Source organism: Cyanistes caeruleus, chromosome 3 (genome assembly GCF_971803275.1).
Source record: "Cyanistes caeruleus chromosome 3, bCyaCae1.hap1.1, whole genome shotgun sequence".
Taxonomy (NCBI): Eukaryota; Metazoa; Chordata; class Aves; order Passeriformes; family Paridae; genus Cyanistes; species Cyanistes caeruleus.
The window spans coordinates 89039718-89055938 of NC_141703.1; the positions used below are offsets into that span (position 1 = coordinate 89039718).

Genomic DNA, 16221 nt, shown 5'->3' on the forward strand with positions numbered 1-16221 from the left:
ATTATTTTTACATTTTAAAATAATAAATAATTACAATAAAAGGGTTTCTCCCCTTGAAGCAACAACTTGTCTTCAAGCAGCAGCTTCTTCCATTTCTGTCTCCACTGTTCAGGTTCGCTTCCTTCACCCATGCATGCTCTGAGCCATCTCTAGTACTGTCTGTGGTATGCCTCCTTGGATGCACATCCCTTCTGTGTAAGAAAAGATGGTATCCTCATTTAGCTTTCTGGGGGCTATTACAGGTCCTATCTGAACAAGGTGCAAGGAGCTGCATATGCAGTGAGTAGTATGGCAGATGCTAATAAAGGGGAGACACGTGTACATCAGTTAAGATCCTTCTTCTGCCTCCACTCTTTGTCTCCATCATAATTTTATTTGGAAGGGGACAATTTTGTGCTTCTTGTATGACATTTAGCATAGAGAATTCTTCATCCCATCACAAAGGCCGCCGAGGTTATAAGCACAATGATGAGAGTGATACATATTGAATGAAATCTATTGTGTCGTTCCTGTTACTTTGCATATTCCTAGACAAGCAATAGGAGATGTTTGGGAGCCTCTGTTTTAGTAGAAGACAATGTAAGCATGATTTTTCCTTCAAGGCTTTGTTATCTACAACTTTAGACACCTCAGTTCAGTATGTTCTTGAGTTGCATTCCCCCAACTGACCATTGCTTCTTTGAACTCATTGAATTGTCTTTTCTGTTTGCTTCTTTGATGTGTCTGTTCTGTCAGCCAAGTTCCCTGTGAGTTATCTGCCTCTTCATGTCACGGTGCTTCCCTTCTAACCAATAATTGATCATAGGTGCAGGTTGTAATTCAGATACTAACCTATACTCAGAGCTGTGACAGAGAGGCATCAAGACAAGGAATTCCCCAGACAGCATTTGCTTTATTGGGGAGAATTCAATGTACCATGGGTTGATGTTTCACAGGATGAACCACATCAGTTCAAAACATCATCAGTTTCAGGGTTTAGCTTGGGCAAGATATTAAATAAATATATAAACATTCACTATTTCTGAATCTCTTTTTTTTAGGGACAAAGTTTGTTTGTTAATTTTGGGAATATCCAAAGGAGGGCCACAAAGATGGAGAAGGGCCTTGAGGGGAAGCCTTGTGAGAAGCGACTGAGGTCACTTGGTCTGTTCAGCCTGGAGGAGACTGGGGAAACACCTCACTGCAGCCTGTAACTTCCTTGAGATGGAAAAAGGAGAGACAGGCACTGATCTCATCTTTGTGGTGATCCATGACAGGACTGAGGAAATGGCCTGAGTTGTGTCAGGGGAGGTTTAGGTTCAATATTAGGAAAAGGTTCTTCATCCAGAGGTGGCTGGGCACTGGGCAGGCTTCTCAGGTAGTGTGGTCACAGCACCAGCCCTGACAGAATTCAAGAAGCATCTGGACAAAGTTGTCAGTCACAATGGTGTGACTCTTGGGGTGTCCTGTGCAGGGCCAGGAGCTGGAATCAATGATCCTTGTGGGTTTCTTCCTACTCAGGATATTCTGTGATCATACAATTTATGTTTTGATTTGGGAACAGAAGTGAATGTTGAAATAATAGAACTTCTTAGAATGTCATGCAATGGAAATAAATTCTGTCCTGTTACAGTTTATTCTGATGGGAACTCTTCACTACTAACCAATCGAGAAGCTCTGCTGAATTTTTCTGAAATGGGAGGACAGACATTATGTCTGTTCCTACCACCCATCACAAAGTGGCTTTGAAGCTTTTAGGCCAAGCTGAAATGCCAGTGTGTGAACTGCAGCACCTAAGCACAGATGTACTTCCCACCCTTGCACTTCTGCTAAAACAGGTGGTGCCTCCAGAAAAGGACCGAAGCAGAAATGCCAGGGGAGATGGGGTATCTTTGGCCAGCTCAGCACATGAAGTTCTTGCGTTTGCTCTACTGCTGGACTTGCATTCCAGGAGACACATATGATCCCCTCACATGAAAGCTATTGCCAAAATATTACTGTGGTTGGCCTTTGGTTTTGCAGCACAGATTTCTTAGTCCTCTCCTCACCTGGCAGTGTGTGCCTTTTTGTTCCCTGACATCTGGCAGAACTCTGTGATATAACTGTGTGTATTGAACACTAATAAAACAGGAATTTAGGTTTGAGTTTGTGTGGGCATTCCAGTATTTAGCTTTTAATTTCTGCACCAATGTTTGAAATGAGCTAAAATACTTCCAATATGAAAATAAAACATACCTGAATTTTATTTTAATTAATTCACTGATGATAAGATAATCCTTTTTATATTTATAAGCTATCATGACATGCTGAAATTGCACTGTTAATGATAATGATAATGATAATTATCTGCATATAAGATTAACTGAACAGTCAGAGTTTACTTCAGTGTTGAATCACTTTTCTACAGGCCACCTTGTGAACTACATTTCTTTTCCTTAGCTGATCATTCTTCTCAATATATTTTACTGTGTTTTTTACAAAGAAAGTAGAAAAACACCTTCATTTGAACACTCATGTATCAGCTGATCAGTCAAAATGACCAAAACTAAATATGAAATTGTATGTTCCAAGAAGCTGTATATTTAATCATTTCTTTCCATTATATCTTTTAAGAATTGTAATTTTTAAAAGTATTTATAAAGATAAGTTTTTTGGGGAAAAAAAATTAAAATTGGCTACTTCAATCTCATAAGCCATTTGTTTTTGATATTTTCAAACCTGAGATCAGACCTTTGAAAGCTAATCTAGATGTATTGAGAGATCTTAAAGGACAGCTTGACAGAACAGCAAAATAACATTTCTTTCCTGCTGGGACCTTTAGCCACAAGCTGAGTCTGAAGTAGTGTCAATGAGCTGAACTTCAAGCTGGGACTGAAACTTCAGACTTCTGTAAGTCACCATTTGAATATTATTGAAATAACGAATACAAAAAATGAAACCAAAATTAGTGCCTGCACCAGGCATCACAGACAATACTTGCAATTAGGAAAAAAAGGGGAGCATTTTAATCATATGAAGATCTTCTGCATGATGAATTTCAGCCTTTGATATCTGTGTGCAAGGACAGCATTGGAAAAATTCCCCCTCTATTTCAATGTCTGACTGAACAGAACTCTTGAAACACTGCCTTTTGTGAATTGCATTAGAAAATTAGATTCCCAAAGAAACATTTGTGTCCAGCACTCAAAGGCCTGTGCTCCAGAGAACGTGTCTTTGAACAAAGCAAGGTACATGCAGATACTGAGACATGGAGATCCCTCTCATGTTTCCCACCAAGGTGGGAAGATAATCTAGATGCTGTTTCACCTGGAAATGCCACCAGCACTTGAACAGCACAAGCTTCTCAAGGAAGAGCATCAATATTCTGAAGAACCCCATGAATGAAAGAGAACAGCACATTACTAGAAACTTTACTTAATAGCATGAGTATTTAAACCTCTATTTTTTTCTGCAGTAAAACTGTTATTATCTGAACTCTCCATCTTGATTCCAAATATCTGGATTTTATCAAACTCACTCATTTTTGAGAAATTACAAAATAACGAAATCCATTTAGAAGGAGACAAGGAACAAAATCCTTCAGGAAAGTTATAGTTCCCTTTAAAAACCTGGACTGAGGCACCGATCTCCAGTGCCAGATTGCAACAATGGCAAAGGAAAAAGTCATCAAGGAAAATGCTGACTTCATATCACACCTGATGGTAACAAACCCAGCTGCAGTTTCAAGCAGGGGAACCGTACTTCTCCCTCATCACTTTAAAGTCTGATCTGTTTTAAAGTTTCTGCTAAATCTGACAGTTTAAAGGGACATTTAATGGAATTGCTCCTTGTACCTTGTGTTATGCTTTAGCTCTGGAAGGAAAAACGCGGCAGTTTTGCTGAAGTCCTGCCAGGAGTGCGGCAATGTGCGCTATGCGTGATCATCCATTTGGGACAGGAGCGAGATGGTCACTTGCACAGACCTTTTATAGCCATCTGAAGATCGAATGACCTGCTGTGGTTCTAATCAGGGCTCGGCTCGGCAGGAACTGCCAAAAGGAAAAGGCCAAAGGAGAGAGAGAATTCAAAGCTCACATCATAACAGCAATCAACTGGGGCCATAGTTACAGGCAAACCACAGAAATGAGCAGGGTAAAAGAATTATCCAACTATCACAGGCACATTAACGCTGGTCACATTCCAAAGCACTCATTACAGCACTCCAGTGTGGCTCTCTGTACAGCTGGTCAAATAATGCTCATCAAATAAACGATTTGACAAATTTTGCAGAGTTTCAAAAATAAATTATCCAAAAAAGTGTGCTTTTTAAATTATTCCCACAGCTGTAGTCTTGCAAGTCTAGAAATATGTTCAAACTCTCCACTCTCTCTGAGCTTGCTCACTCTCTACATTTTCTTAATTCATGCTCCCCAGTTGCACCTTCTGAGCAGCCCTGTTAAAGCCTCTGGGTGCACGCTGCAGCCTTTCTAAGCAACTCAAAAATGAGCACAGTGTCCAGCTCTCCTGTGTACCTCTAAAATGTAATAATAAATCAGCATGTAAATCAGCATAATAAAGCCCAGAACCATGCCAGTTTCTCCCAGACAGCTTAGGCATCCAGTGGCACTTCACCAGTGCTCCACTGGAGTTGACGGCACCATGTCAGTTTACACTGCCTGAGGATCTGCTCCATCACCACTGTGACTCAGGGCAAAACACATTCTAGAAAGGGTCCTGCTTACTTGCCTGCCTGAGTATGGTTCTCTCTTGTCTGGTACACTGGGATTTGTTAGTAAGTACAATTCTGCAAATTTATATTTCCCCATGATAATCTCATTTGAAAAAAAAAAAAAAAAAAAAGAAACCAAACGAAAACCAGAGCATATATTTATTGACTATAATGGGGTTTTTTTTAAAATTTTTATTATTGGAGCCAGAAAAATGGCTTTTTATACATAACAATGCATACTGAGTGCTTGTCCCAAACAAATATGAAAGAACAGGTTCAGCAATTTTTTTTTAGTTCTTCTGAATGGCTTCAAATGATAACTGTGTTAATACAGCCAAAGTGGTGCAGTCATCCCTGAATGCCAGACCCAGTTCTTGATTCAGTTTATGATTCAGCTCTCCACAGCTCTTGTTTGAAGGTCTTTCAGGTAAGAAACATGTAGGCCAAAGTTTTTCCTTTTTTCACTATCATTAGGAGCAGAGACACAACAGCAGAAAGATAATTTATTCTGTATCAACAGAAAGGATAATTTTCCTAGTCCTGCTGGACCACCTCATTCAACAGTATAAGCATACATTTAATCAGCAAAAAGAAGTCACTGTAGAAACTATTCAAAACTATGCAGATAAAATTATTACATTTTTTTTATTTTGTTGGCAGATCAGGTCCTGTTCCTGCTTCTAGCCAAAGCTCCCTCCTCCTGAACAGTGAGATTATTGGTCGATAGAGGGAGGCTTCTGACCATGGGAAGCAGGAGCCTGGCCAGGATCGAGGTCAGCCTGCAGAATTTTTCTGTCTGGTGAAAAGTAAGTAAATGTTCAGTCTTGCCACTTCTAGAAACAAATGCAATACCTATATATTTGGAAAGGCTCGGGGTTTTTTTGGGGTTTTTTGGGGGGTGGGGGTGTTGTTTTTGTTGCTGTTTTTAAGTAATAATACTTTTTGTAGTGCATTCATTTAGAAAATCAAGCCAAACTTATCATATCCCCATAGGAAGGGAAGAGCATAAATATTTTTTATCACTTACTCACTACAGTCATGATAACAAGGGATATACAAGCATCATGGTTATTAGCAGAATTATATAATATCACATTTAGATTCACAAGGAAAATACCACTTCACTGCTGTCCACTAAAAAATATGTATCCAATATATGTGAAACACAGGAATACAAACCCCTCAAAATTTCATTTTGAATACTTCTTTTTCCAAACTTGACAAAATTACTGTGGCTAAGAGATGACAATGGAAAGATTTTCACTATTTCTTTAAATCCAGAGCAGGAAAAATTCATATGCAATAGTAAGCCTAGAAAGTAACTTTGGAGATAGGTCAATTTTCCTTAATCTAATAAAGTTGAGAGGCAGCAGGAGGGTGCTTGTACTGATTCATATCATTCTGGTAGTTCAAACCCTTCACAAATACTCTATCAAAAGGGGTGTTAAGCAATATTGCAATCTCGCTGGGAAATTAAGTTGTAGATTATTCTTACAATAAAGACAGGAAGAGTAGTGTGTGCCAAAGGAGGCTGTGTGGTGATTTTGGGCACATGATCAGTTTATATTTTTTAGGATCTGGACAAAGATGTGCCAGTTCGCTCCATACAAGCTCCCAAGCAGTCAAAGAAGTTCAGTAAAGTCACTGGAAAATTAAGCATAAGGAAAAATAGTCCAGTAATGGAAAAAAGTAAAAATGAAAATGTGTATCTAAAATTGAACCATGATGTCAAAAGCAGAAGAAAAAAAAAAAACAAAACATTTTGACCTTTCTAATTCTGTATGTATTGCAAAAGTTCTTTAAAATCTTATACATTTTACGTTTCTTTCTCTTTTCTCAGTTGTATACTTTATCACCTTTATAAGAATGGATTCCAAAGCCGCTTTTATTACCCAAAAAGGAGCTTACAATTATGTCAGAATAGTCACTCTTTAAAATAGGGGAGGGTGAGGAGAAAGGTAAAAAAGGTCTAGGAGTGAGAGAGACCAGAAAGCACCAGACTGTTGTTTTCCAGATGCAGGATAACTATCTATTTTGATTTTTATAGGCCAGTCCTGAAACACAAAGGACATGCTTCCATCTTAGGGGATTGCACATTGGAACTTTAGATCCAAAGGTTGCAGCCCTTTTGGGAGGCTCTCTCATCTTGCTGTCCACATACACAAACCAGTTATACTTGGAGTAACTAGGTCTGGGCTCAAGTGTAGCTGATATGAAACCTTAGGAGTCTTTCAAGAAGCTGAGGGATGATGGAGCTGGGCCTGATCTGTGGCCTCCACGCAGCATCCTGCAATGTTTGTGGTGCTTCTCAGCTAAGTCACTGCAGGTACAACAGCTGCTGCTGCAGCTCCATAAGTGGGGAAAGCAGGGAAAAGCTTTCCTTTCCTAAGTCACCTGCACAAGTCCTAAGGGAAATTCAGAGAACAGGGCTGAAAACAGTTATTTGGGGCAACAAAGTAGTCAACAGGAAAACAAGGTAAAAAATATGTCAAAGATAAATGAAGCAGTGTAAGAGTAAGCACAGATGCTAGAGATGTTTTTAGGGAAGAAGACCCCACCAAGATTCTAAAAAGGCTGAGAGAGAAGTGAGGAAGAAATGAAATAAAGAGAAATAACTTAGAGACTTATAAGAAGACAGTGTGTCACAAAAAATGTGCTGTAAGACCATCTGAGTGGGTGCATAAGGGTACTGGACCAGCATTGAAGAGGATGAAAGCAAAAAGAAATTTAAGTTCAAAACATCACTAGTGAGACCAAGGATGTCATTCAACATAAGGACTGGGCACTGATGAAGGAGAAAGAGGTAGACAGATAAAAAATTCAGAGAAAGAAACTGGAGAGACTGGAGACAGAGCAAGAAGGAGATTCATCAGCAGTCATCCAGGATCCTCAGTGCAGCAGCTGAGTCAATCTTTTCATCAGGGGAAGACTTTGGTCTCAGTGGCAGGGAGCAGAACGAAAAAAGATCACAAGGTCTAAATGAGCATTTCAACAATCAAGCAGGGATTTAAGAGGAGATTTTAAATAGAGAGAAGAGGGAAGAGGCATAAAGCTGGACAGACTAAGTCAAGGAGAAGGAGAGGCTGAAGAGAGAGCTTGGTACTCAGAATCTGCATATTTCTTCCTTAAAGTGATGAGGCAATTTATTTTGGAGAGGTTTATACTACACGGAGGGCAAAGGGGCTGAACAACAATCTGTCTCAGGCAAGTTACAAGTGAGCCATGGGTGTCAGGTGGCACAGGAAGAGTTAACTTCAAGTCCCACCAAGTGGCTGTACAGCTGCTGAAATGCATCTGTCAACAGAACTATTACTGTCATCAGATCAGCACAATGTCCTTGACCCTGGAGGTCAACTGCAAGGCATTAGCTGCTACACAGACAGAGCTGTCATGCTCCTGTGGGAACCGAAAGGTTACAAGACCAATTGGATCAGCCCCAAAAGCAAAACCGTCCTTCCTCATCCAATAGTGACTTAGAGGTGCAGGTGGAGTGGTGTGACAAAGTTCCTCCAATGTCTTTTCCCTTTGGAAACCTAGATTTAAACACTTCCTTTCAAACAGGAAAGAAGTGGGACTCTGCTTATTGCCTTTCGTAGTCCCCATTTATGCACATCGCTAAACCATTGTGTAGTTTTTTGGGTGCAGAGCCTGCACTAGACATTGAATAGCTGAAGGCTGGAAGGGGGTGGGAAGTTGATTTGCCCAGGGGAATGCCAGGAGTGGAAAGGATTGGGGAAAATAAGTAGCATGGGATAAAGGTTATAGGACTGCAAGAGTGAAGAGTTGCAGGATAGGACTAAGGTGTCCATGCTTTCAGCCATAAGGAGATGAACAAAGGGGTTAAAAACTCCTTTTTAAAGTAACTGGTGACATTCATATTGACTGCAACAATGTTTTATATTATTTTGTTTATAGTAAAATGTACTGTAGACTACTGTAAATCTACTGTAAAATTATACTGAGTTAAATCTCGCTAAAAGTTCTTGGCTGTCATAGAAGCAGAGGGCTCTTAATGTCACATTTCTCTGAAGGGATGTGAAGTCTTAAAGCTAAGATTTCATTAGTGAACAATTTCATTAAATCTCCTCTGCTGATATATATAGACACATAATCCAGTGCTGTTCAATTTTCAAGCCTGGCAATTTCAACCCAGCTTAACTGAAATATTATCTAAATTGCATTTTTAAACAGGTGATTGGCAGTGAAATGGCAGCATTTCCTTCAATAGTAGAATACGGCAGCTTGTAAGGGAGATGAGAGAGAGCAGACGAAGAAGGGAACGAAGACAGAAAAGGTCTAAGAGAAAGGGAAAATAATCAGCTTTGGTTGGTTGGTTTTTGTATTTTGAGGAGTGATTGTAAACTGCTAGTGTCACAGCACATTCTTCAGCTTGTGGAGGTGCCTCCCCTCATGCTCTTCCAGCTTACTTCCCCCAGGTTGTTTTTTTTTTGTTTTGACACAGACCACATTAACAAGATATGTTTATGTTACTTAAACCAGGCACAGCCTCCCACTATGCGCCAAGCAAGGAGAGGACTCTACCCTTTTGTTCATCTTCAGGTTCTGCAAATCCTGCAGCATTTGTGAAGTCAGCTCAGCCCTCACAGCAGGTGGAAGCTCCCAGCCCCACAGCAGCTGTGCACAGACTTGATCTTCAGGTTTTCACACACAGTCCTCAACCTCCCCTGCCCTAGCCTTCCTTCCCTGCTTCTTTTTTTTTCTTTTTTTTATTTATTTTTTTTTTTAATGCAGAAAGCAGTAACCCTTTGGCCCAGCTAGCCCCTCGCTATCAGATTCCAACAGAGGAATTCTGGGCATGAAGCTTCACAGGGCAAACAGGTCTCCCGCCTTCTCTAAATGTCTCCCCCCTCCCTCTCTCCCTCCCTCTCTGTTGCTGGGAATCCACCCTTATCCAGTGCAGCGGGGATGATATTTTTGAATTGTGTTTATTTGTTGGCACCCTGGTGTGAAAGCGTTTCCCATCAACTGCATATTAATCTTGTCAGCAGTTTGTGAACATTTTCCTCTCTGCCCTAAGTAGTCCATGACTTTTGGGTCTCTTGCTCTCTTCCAATCCCCACTTCTTATTGTAATTAAAGAGAATCTAATCTTCCTGGCTTTTGTTAAAGTGACTTCAACATGTCAAAATAGTAAGAAAGGGATTTGTTTAGCCTTAGAAAAAGTGAAGTTAGAAAAGTTGTAAATCAGCTTTTAGAAAACATAGATGGGGATGTAGGCACTTTGTCTTTGCATGCTCAAATGAACTTTAAAAGTCCTCAGTCATGTGTTCCTCTACTCACTGGAACCTATGCTAGGTTTTCCTTATCTTGAAAACTCCAGGGACATTGCAAACATACAAAACTGTATAACTTGAAAATTTTGAGTCCATTATCTATATTCATTGATACAGCCTTTTGCTCACTATATCCATCAATACATTCATACTTCTGTTACTTGATTACCCAAACATGCCTGGGCATATTTTTGAAATCCCAGATTCATGATCTCTGTTTCTTGGGTACATTGTGATTGTTATTTCAGGGTTGTGCTGGAGAACTGAACTGAGTAAATTTGCACTGAACAGTAGTCCTCAGGAAAAGGCAATATTAAAATCTCTCTGACTGATGATATGATGTTGGGAACAGATGGGGACATTGCATAGCGGGAATTATAAAAGAGGTAACTGAGAGTGCCCATCACACAGGGACTGCACATATCCATCTCCCCCACCCCCATCAGAGAGGAAGGTGGTCTCCCCACCCCACTGGAAGACTGGAACTAGCAGAAACCCTGTACCTTTTTTGCTTGCAAAGATTCAGATGTCCAAATGGGTGCTGGGGACACTATCAGAACACCCAGCTATATCTAGGATGGGTAGTGCCAGTTTGAAATAAGCTCTAGCTGATTAGAGGTGGAACTGCTTGTTTATACAGCACCCCAAGCTGTATTTACCATCTTGTTTTCCCAGAACCCTTGCTAAATAGCCCAACCAAATGGAGAGCTTCAGGCAATACCTTCTGGTTCCTCTATGGTAAGAGACCCAGGTATTTGGAAAACTCAGAACATGCAGTCTCATCCTTCCAGATCTAAAACACAGATGGGCATAATTCAGAGAAGCCTCTGAACTATGCCCATCTGTGAGCTAACTAAATGTCTTCTGTAGCTGTTTGGCATTCATATGATGGTAGTAACTCTTAGCCTTTCCACCTGCATTAGGGTGTGACTTTTGCAGGGCCTTAGCCAATGTGCCATTTCATGTTTTCATTACTTCAAAAGCAGATCACTGCTATGTACCAGGGAGGGCTGATACTTGAAGTAAATTTCATACAGATTGGGAAGTATTACTTGCCTTCTAAAGGAGCATCTTCCTGAGATAATGGGCCCCCATAGTCCTGGGATTTGTACCACATGCCTATTAGGCTCCAACTTTTTCTTTTTGACCCAAAATAGCCAGAACCAATATGCACAAAACATCCCCTCTTCCCAGGATCCTGTCCTCACTGAAGATAGGGACAGCTGACAAATCTAGACCCAGAATATCCAAATCACATAATATCATATCACATAATATCATATCATATATCATATCATATCATGTATTCTTCTTTGTGGTGTCCAAAATTGCCCAGATCTATCAACCTTTTGGGTACACCGTATAAATTATTGATATGATCAGTGTTTCAGGAAAAGGATAAGCTGTAGAAAAGAAGGCAAAGAATGAGCTTTTATCTATGTGAAGGAAAGTGGACAGTGGTTTGAATTTATATTGTTGAGTAAGAATACTCTGTGATGCTGGCTGGCAGATGTTTTGTAAGAATTTGATATTGCTAAGTACCTTATCAGCGCAGTATTCAGATTTCTATTGTTGTTACAAAGCACTTCACAGTAGGCAAACAGATTATCATCCCAAACAGAAAGGCCAACGACTTGGCAGAAAAATTAGCAACCTGCTTCCTGTGGTCTGAAAGTTAACTCTGATTTTTCTCTTTGACAGCCAGGTTTTACTACCACACTGTGGAGCTGTCTGCTTCAAGGCAGATTCTGCTTCCCTTCAAATACCAAGAGCAAGATCATGCTAAGCACTGAAAAGTGCAGCAAGGTGAGTAATCTTGTACTGATTGAAGACTAGAAATGCAACTGGCAGAGGGCATGTGACCCTCTGGATGCTTTAAATTCAACTAATTCCATAACTCAGCCTCTTCCTGCAAGATTTCATTTGCAAGGAAAATTTAATTTGCTTCCTGTCTGAATCCTCATCTCCTTGTTCTGCTAACAGAGCCACACCTTTCTATTCTAAATTCTCATAGTGCCTCTGCTACCAAATTTACATCAGATGCAAGTGTGCCACTTTGTTATTTATGTCAGCATCACCCTGGCTGGTACTAATGAGGCTTTGTGTGCCACAGGGCTGCAGTTTTTTCTTTTATTTATGTTAATGAGTCCTGCATAAAAGGTTTTGCCAAAGTCTAAAAATGTGCAAAACTGATGACATAATTGTGGGAGAGTCTGCAGGAATATGAAGCAGGATTAGGATACTATCAACAAATCAGAATTTAAGTATTGTTCCACTGGGCAAGGAGTGTTTTCAATTAATTTGTAATTAAATAAGGGAAGCAATTTAGTGAACTCAGAGAGATATTCCAGCAAACGGTTTATCTCATCAGTCTGAACCACACATTCCTCCAGAACAGGATCATTGTTTAGATCTTGGGCATGTTATATGATCTGACCTATAGGAGTAATTCAATAAAACATCAATATTTTCCTTCTATTAACCCTCAGTGTCATGCTGAATGGAGAGAGCTGCCTCTGCCTCCCTTCACAGTCCCCATTAGATCTATGCTCTCTCTAACTGGTTGGACAGGTGTTATCACTAAGCAGCCTGGGGCTTTCAAATATAGTCAAACCAGACATATTCTCCAGCCAATTTTCAGCACAGCACTGATGTGTGGAGGAATGGAGATGAAGCAATGGAGGGACAAACAGAGGACAGAGAACAATGCAGGGAAACACACACTGCTTTCACAGTGGAAAACCTAGTGTCAGTTGAAGAGATTTCCAACTGACAAGATTTGCTAATTTTTTTCCTCAAAATATTCTTTATAAAATCCTTTTTCAATCAGACCCAGAAGTATAAGGCAGTTTAAGAGGACCTGAGAAAAGACGAGCAATTCCAGATGGAGTTCTATGCATTAATATATTCAGGGCAGGCAGAGCAGGGATTTGTTGATTGTTTAAAGGGCTTAGTGCAACAGCTGGGCACATTTTGTGTATGACCAAAAGTAAGAGCACAAATGAATGCTGATGTCCAGACATCTGGCCTTATAGCTATTGTTCTTGGCTTTTTCTTTTTTTTTTTTTCCATAGCCAGAATTATTCCATAAAGTAGACTGAGGGGAGAAAGAAAATTATGACATGAGAGAGAAGCCAAAAGAAGAGATTTAAGAGATAATTAAGAGGGAGAATAAGAAAGAAAAACAAAATGAGGTGCAACATGAGCATAAGGAGATACAGCAGGAGATGAAGAAGGTACAGAACTTTGGGACAGGGAATTAGAGAAAGGACTGAATGAAGTAGGAGGAGACAAAACAGGCAGAGGAGTAAAAAGAGACCCATAATAACCATATGCTGTTAAAGACTTACTGCAACTGCTGCTAAAGAAATGAAGATATATACATCTTTGGCATAGATTTTTTCCTTTTCAGGTCTCCACTCACTTTCCCTTCTCATCTCCCTCTCTGGTCCTAGCCTTCCCCTGTCATATTCATGGTAAGGCACTCATTTGGAAAAAAAACTTAAAAAAAAAAAAAGAAAAATTAATTTATGGACAGTTTTTTCTCACATTGATCATATTCTGAATTTTTTTTGGTTTTTTTTTTTTTAAGTTGTAATGGTATTATTGTTCAAAGAAAAATGTAGTCCTATCAGAAAGGATATTACATGGCTTTTGAGTCAGGACTGTTCCTCATTTTCTCATTGTGAAAACTATCAAAGCTTGGCTAAGTTCAAAGGTCACATTTTGATATGCACAGGTCAGAGCTGTGCATGTGAAGTCACTGAGGATTTTGTGTATTCCCTGCATGCATAAGAAGCCAAGTAGGTTGGTTCCTATAATTACTGCTCCTGTAGTTAATAGTGGTAGGACAGACTCCCCTCAGGATTGTGATGATCTGCTACTGGCAATCAGAGAAAATGGTGGAGAAGACCTGCTGAATAGAAGCAGATGTGGAGGGGAGAGGGAAGGAATAAAAACCAATTGATACTGAGCAGGAAATTGACCAGAATGCTCAGGACAGGAATCTGAGTAAAAGGGAAGGCCACATTCAGAAGAATAGAGGAGGAGGTATCTGAAAAGGAATGACTCAGCTTGTGGAGAAGGATGGAGTTACAAGCTATTTGGAAACCTGTCAGACACAGAGGTGTGGCAGGAGAGTTATTTATTTGAGTAAGAGTTGTGTGCAAAGTAAAAGAGTTGGTCTACATAGAGCCCAAGGCTGGAGAGGGAGCAGAGCATACAGAAGACAGAAAATAGGGTGAACACCAAGGGTGACTGAAGATTCTGAGAAGCTGCAGTGGGACAGAGAAACAGAGATAGTGAGAAACACAGGTAGGAACAAATTACTGTAATTTGTAATCACCATGGCAGAGAAACACTGATCAGTGAACTAGTCAATGGCACTGACACAAATCAGAGAAGGGGGTCAGAGGCAAGATCAGCCAAGAAACTGAGGCAGGCATGGGGGAGAAGGGATTGAACTACAACACATATCTATGAACAGGAAAAAGGAAGAACTGCAGCAAGGTTCAGGGAACAGAGATGGGACACAAGGATCACAGCTTGTTTGGAGCTGGCAGAGGAGATCCACGGTGATCACAATCCCCATGGGAACAGAGTCTGCATCTCACCACTCCTGCCACACATTCTCTCCAAAATCCAGTAGTATGGGGTAGTACAAATTGTATGACCTCATCTCTTTTTCATGCTCCTTCACCCTCAAATAGCAAACCTCTGCTGTTACCAGTTGTTTCAGTTAGCTCAAGTGACAAAGGCTTCTGAAAGTGACCTTAAGTTATCAGTTGTTAAGGATGTCGATGTGATCCTACATAACTGGTTTATTTTTTCTTGAGCTCATCTTCCCTTTTTGAGGCCTAGGAACATAATTCAGAAAAATATTTTAATACAATACTATTGAACTGCTAAAACTTAAAAAGACTTTTAAGTTGCATAAAATAAGGACTGCATTGTGAAGTATGCATCAGGTCAAAAGTAAGAGGTTATGTTACTGTATGAATTTAACCCTGTTTTTCATACGGTTTAATATGTTATACTGTATTAATTTCTATTTTGTATCTAACAGTGAACTCCATCTACAGCTTGATTTTTGGTATGCTGAGACACAGTGTTCAAAATACCTGGAAATGGTTCTAACAAAACAATAATTGTCTGCATCCTTCTTCAGCTACACATCCTGCAAAGAAAATTACTATGTCTGGAAAATTTTAGAGGTCCTCTCCTTCTTTAGAAAGTTCTCCTTTCCTACTCCAGCAGCTGTGATTCACCCTGTCCCTCTCAAGCTCCTAGAAGTAGGTCCCTTTAAATTAAGTAGTGGCCCTGGTAATTTAAAGTTAAATACTGCTTGAAAAATCAGATCATATTTTCCCATTTCCATTTAGCAATGGGTCCTTACATGAGTGTGACTTAAGCTTCTCTGCCCATTCTTGAAACAACAAGGTGCTGTTATGTCTTATTTAGCTCAGAAACCTGTAAAGAGATTGCTTTCCTTATGGAGAGACCAGGCAGGACTGGGTTACAGAACAACACAAACCTTTGGGCACGCAAAAATTGCCTTGGTTGTGGTGCTGTGGTTTTGTATTTACAGTCTGCCCAACTACAGGCACAGAACACAGCCACAGACTTGGCTTGTTCATCTTTGTTTTGGTTGCACCAACACCTATAAATGAAACAAAAAACCCAGAAAAGGGTTTCTGATCTTAACCGCTGCTGAGCCTTTGCCCAGCTGTACAACTTCTGGCTTTCCCTCATATAATTATGGAAGGACCAGAAGCTTGATCCTCAGTCATGTATGAACCTTCCCCTCTGCAGAAGGGAAAAAAAGTAGTTCTTATGAGGAGCCAAACAATACAGATGATAAGGTCAGAAGAAGCCATTGTGATCATCTCCTCCAGTCTCCTGCATAACACAAGGCATAGGTGTTTCCTAAATTATCTTATCTTTGAGTGATAGTGTCTATTACGCCATAATAAAACATCAATTTTGCCTGTTCCACATTAAATACATGCTGCCTTCTTTCCAGTCTGAACCAGTTTTTACCCACTGCAGAATACCAGGAGTTTGTTATCAGCAGTGGTCTACAGTGAAGACATCTGGTCCTCACTTTGCCTTACCTGTCACACTTGAATGACAGGATACTTCCACTGAATGGTGTCATCTCAGCAGTGCAGCTCAAAAAATAGCCATGGATTTGAACACCAGTTATCCATGACCCCCCAGCTCCTCACCGAGCATTACAGAG

At 40.2% G+C, this 16221-nt stretch overlaps 1 long non-coding RNA gene across 1 annotated transcript; it reads left to right on the forward strand.

The window, feature by feature from the left end:
- Positions 1-9435: 9435 nt before the first annotated feature.
- On the forward strand, positions 9436-15974 carry LOC111922262 (uncharacterized). The gene is made up of 4 exons (XR_015285382.1): positions 9436-9526; positions 10656-10718; positions 11682-11786; positions 15046-15974. It is a non-coding gene; the product is annotated as an uncharacterized LOC111922262 (long non-coding RNA).
- The last annotated feature ends 247 nt before the right edge of the window (positions 15975-16221 follow it).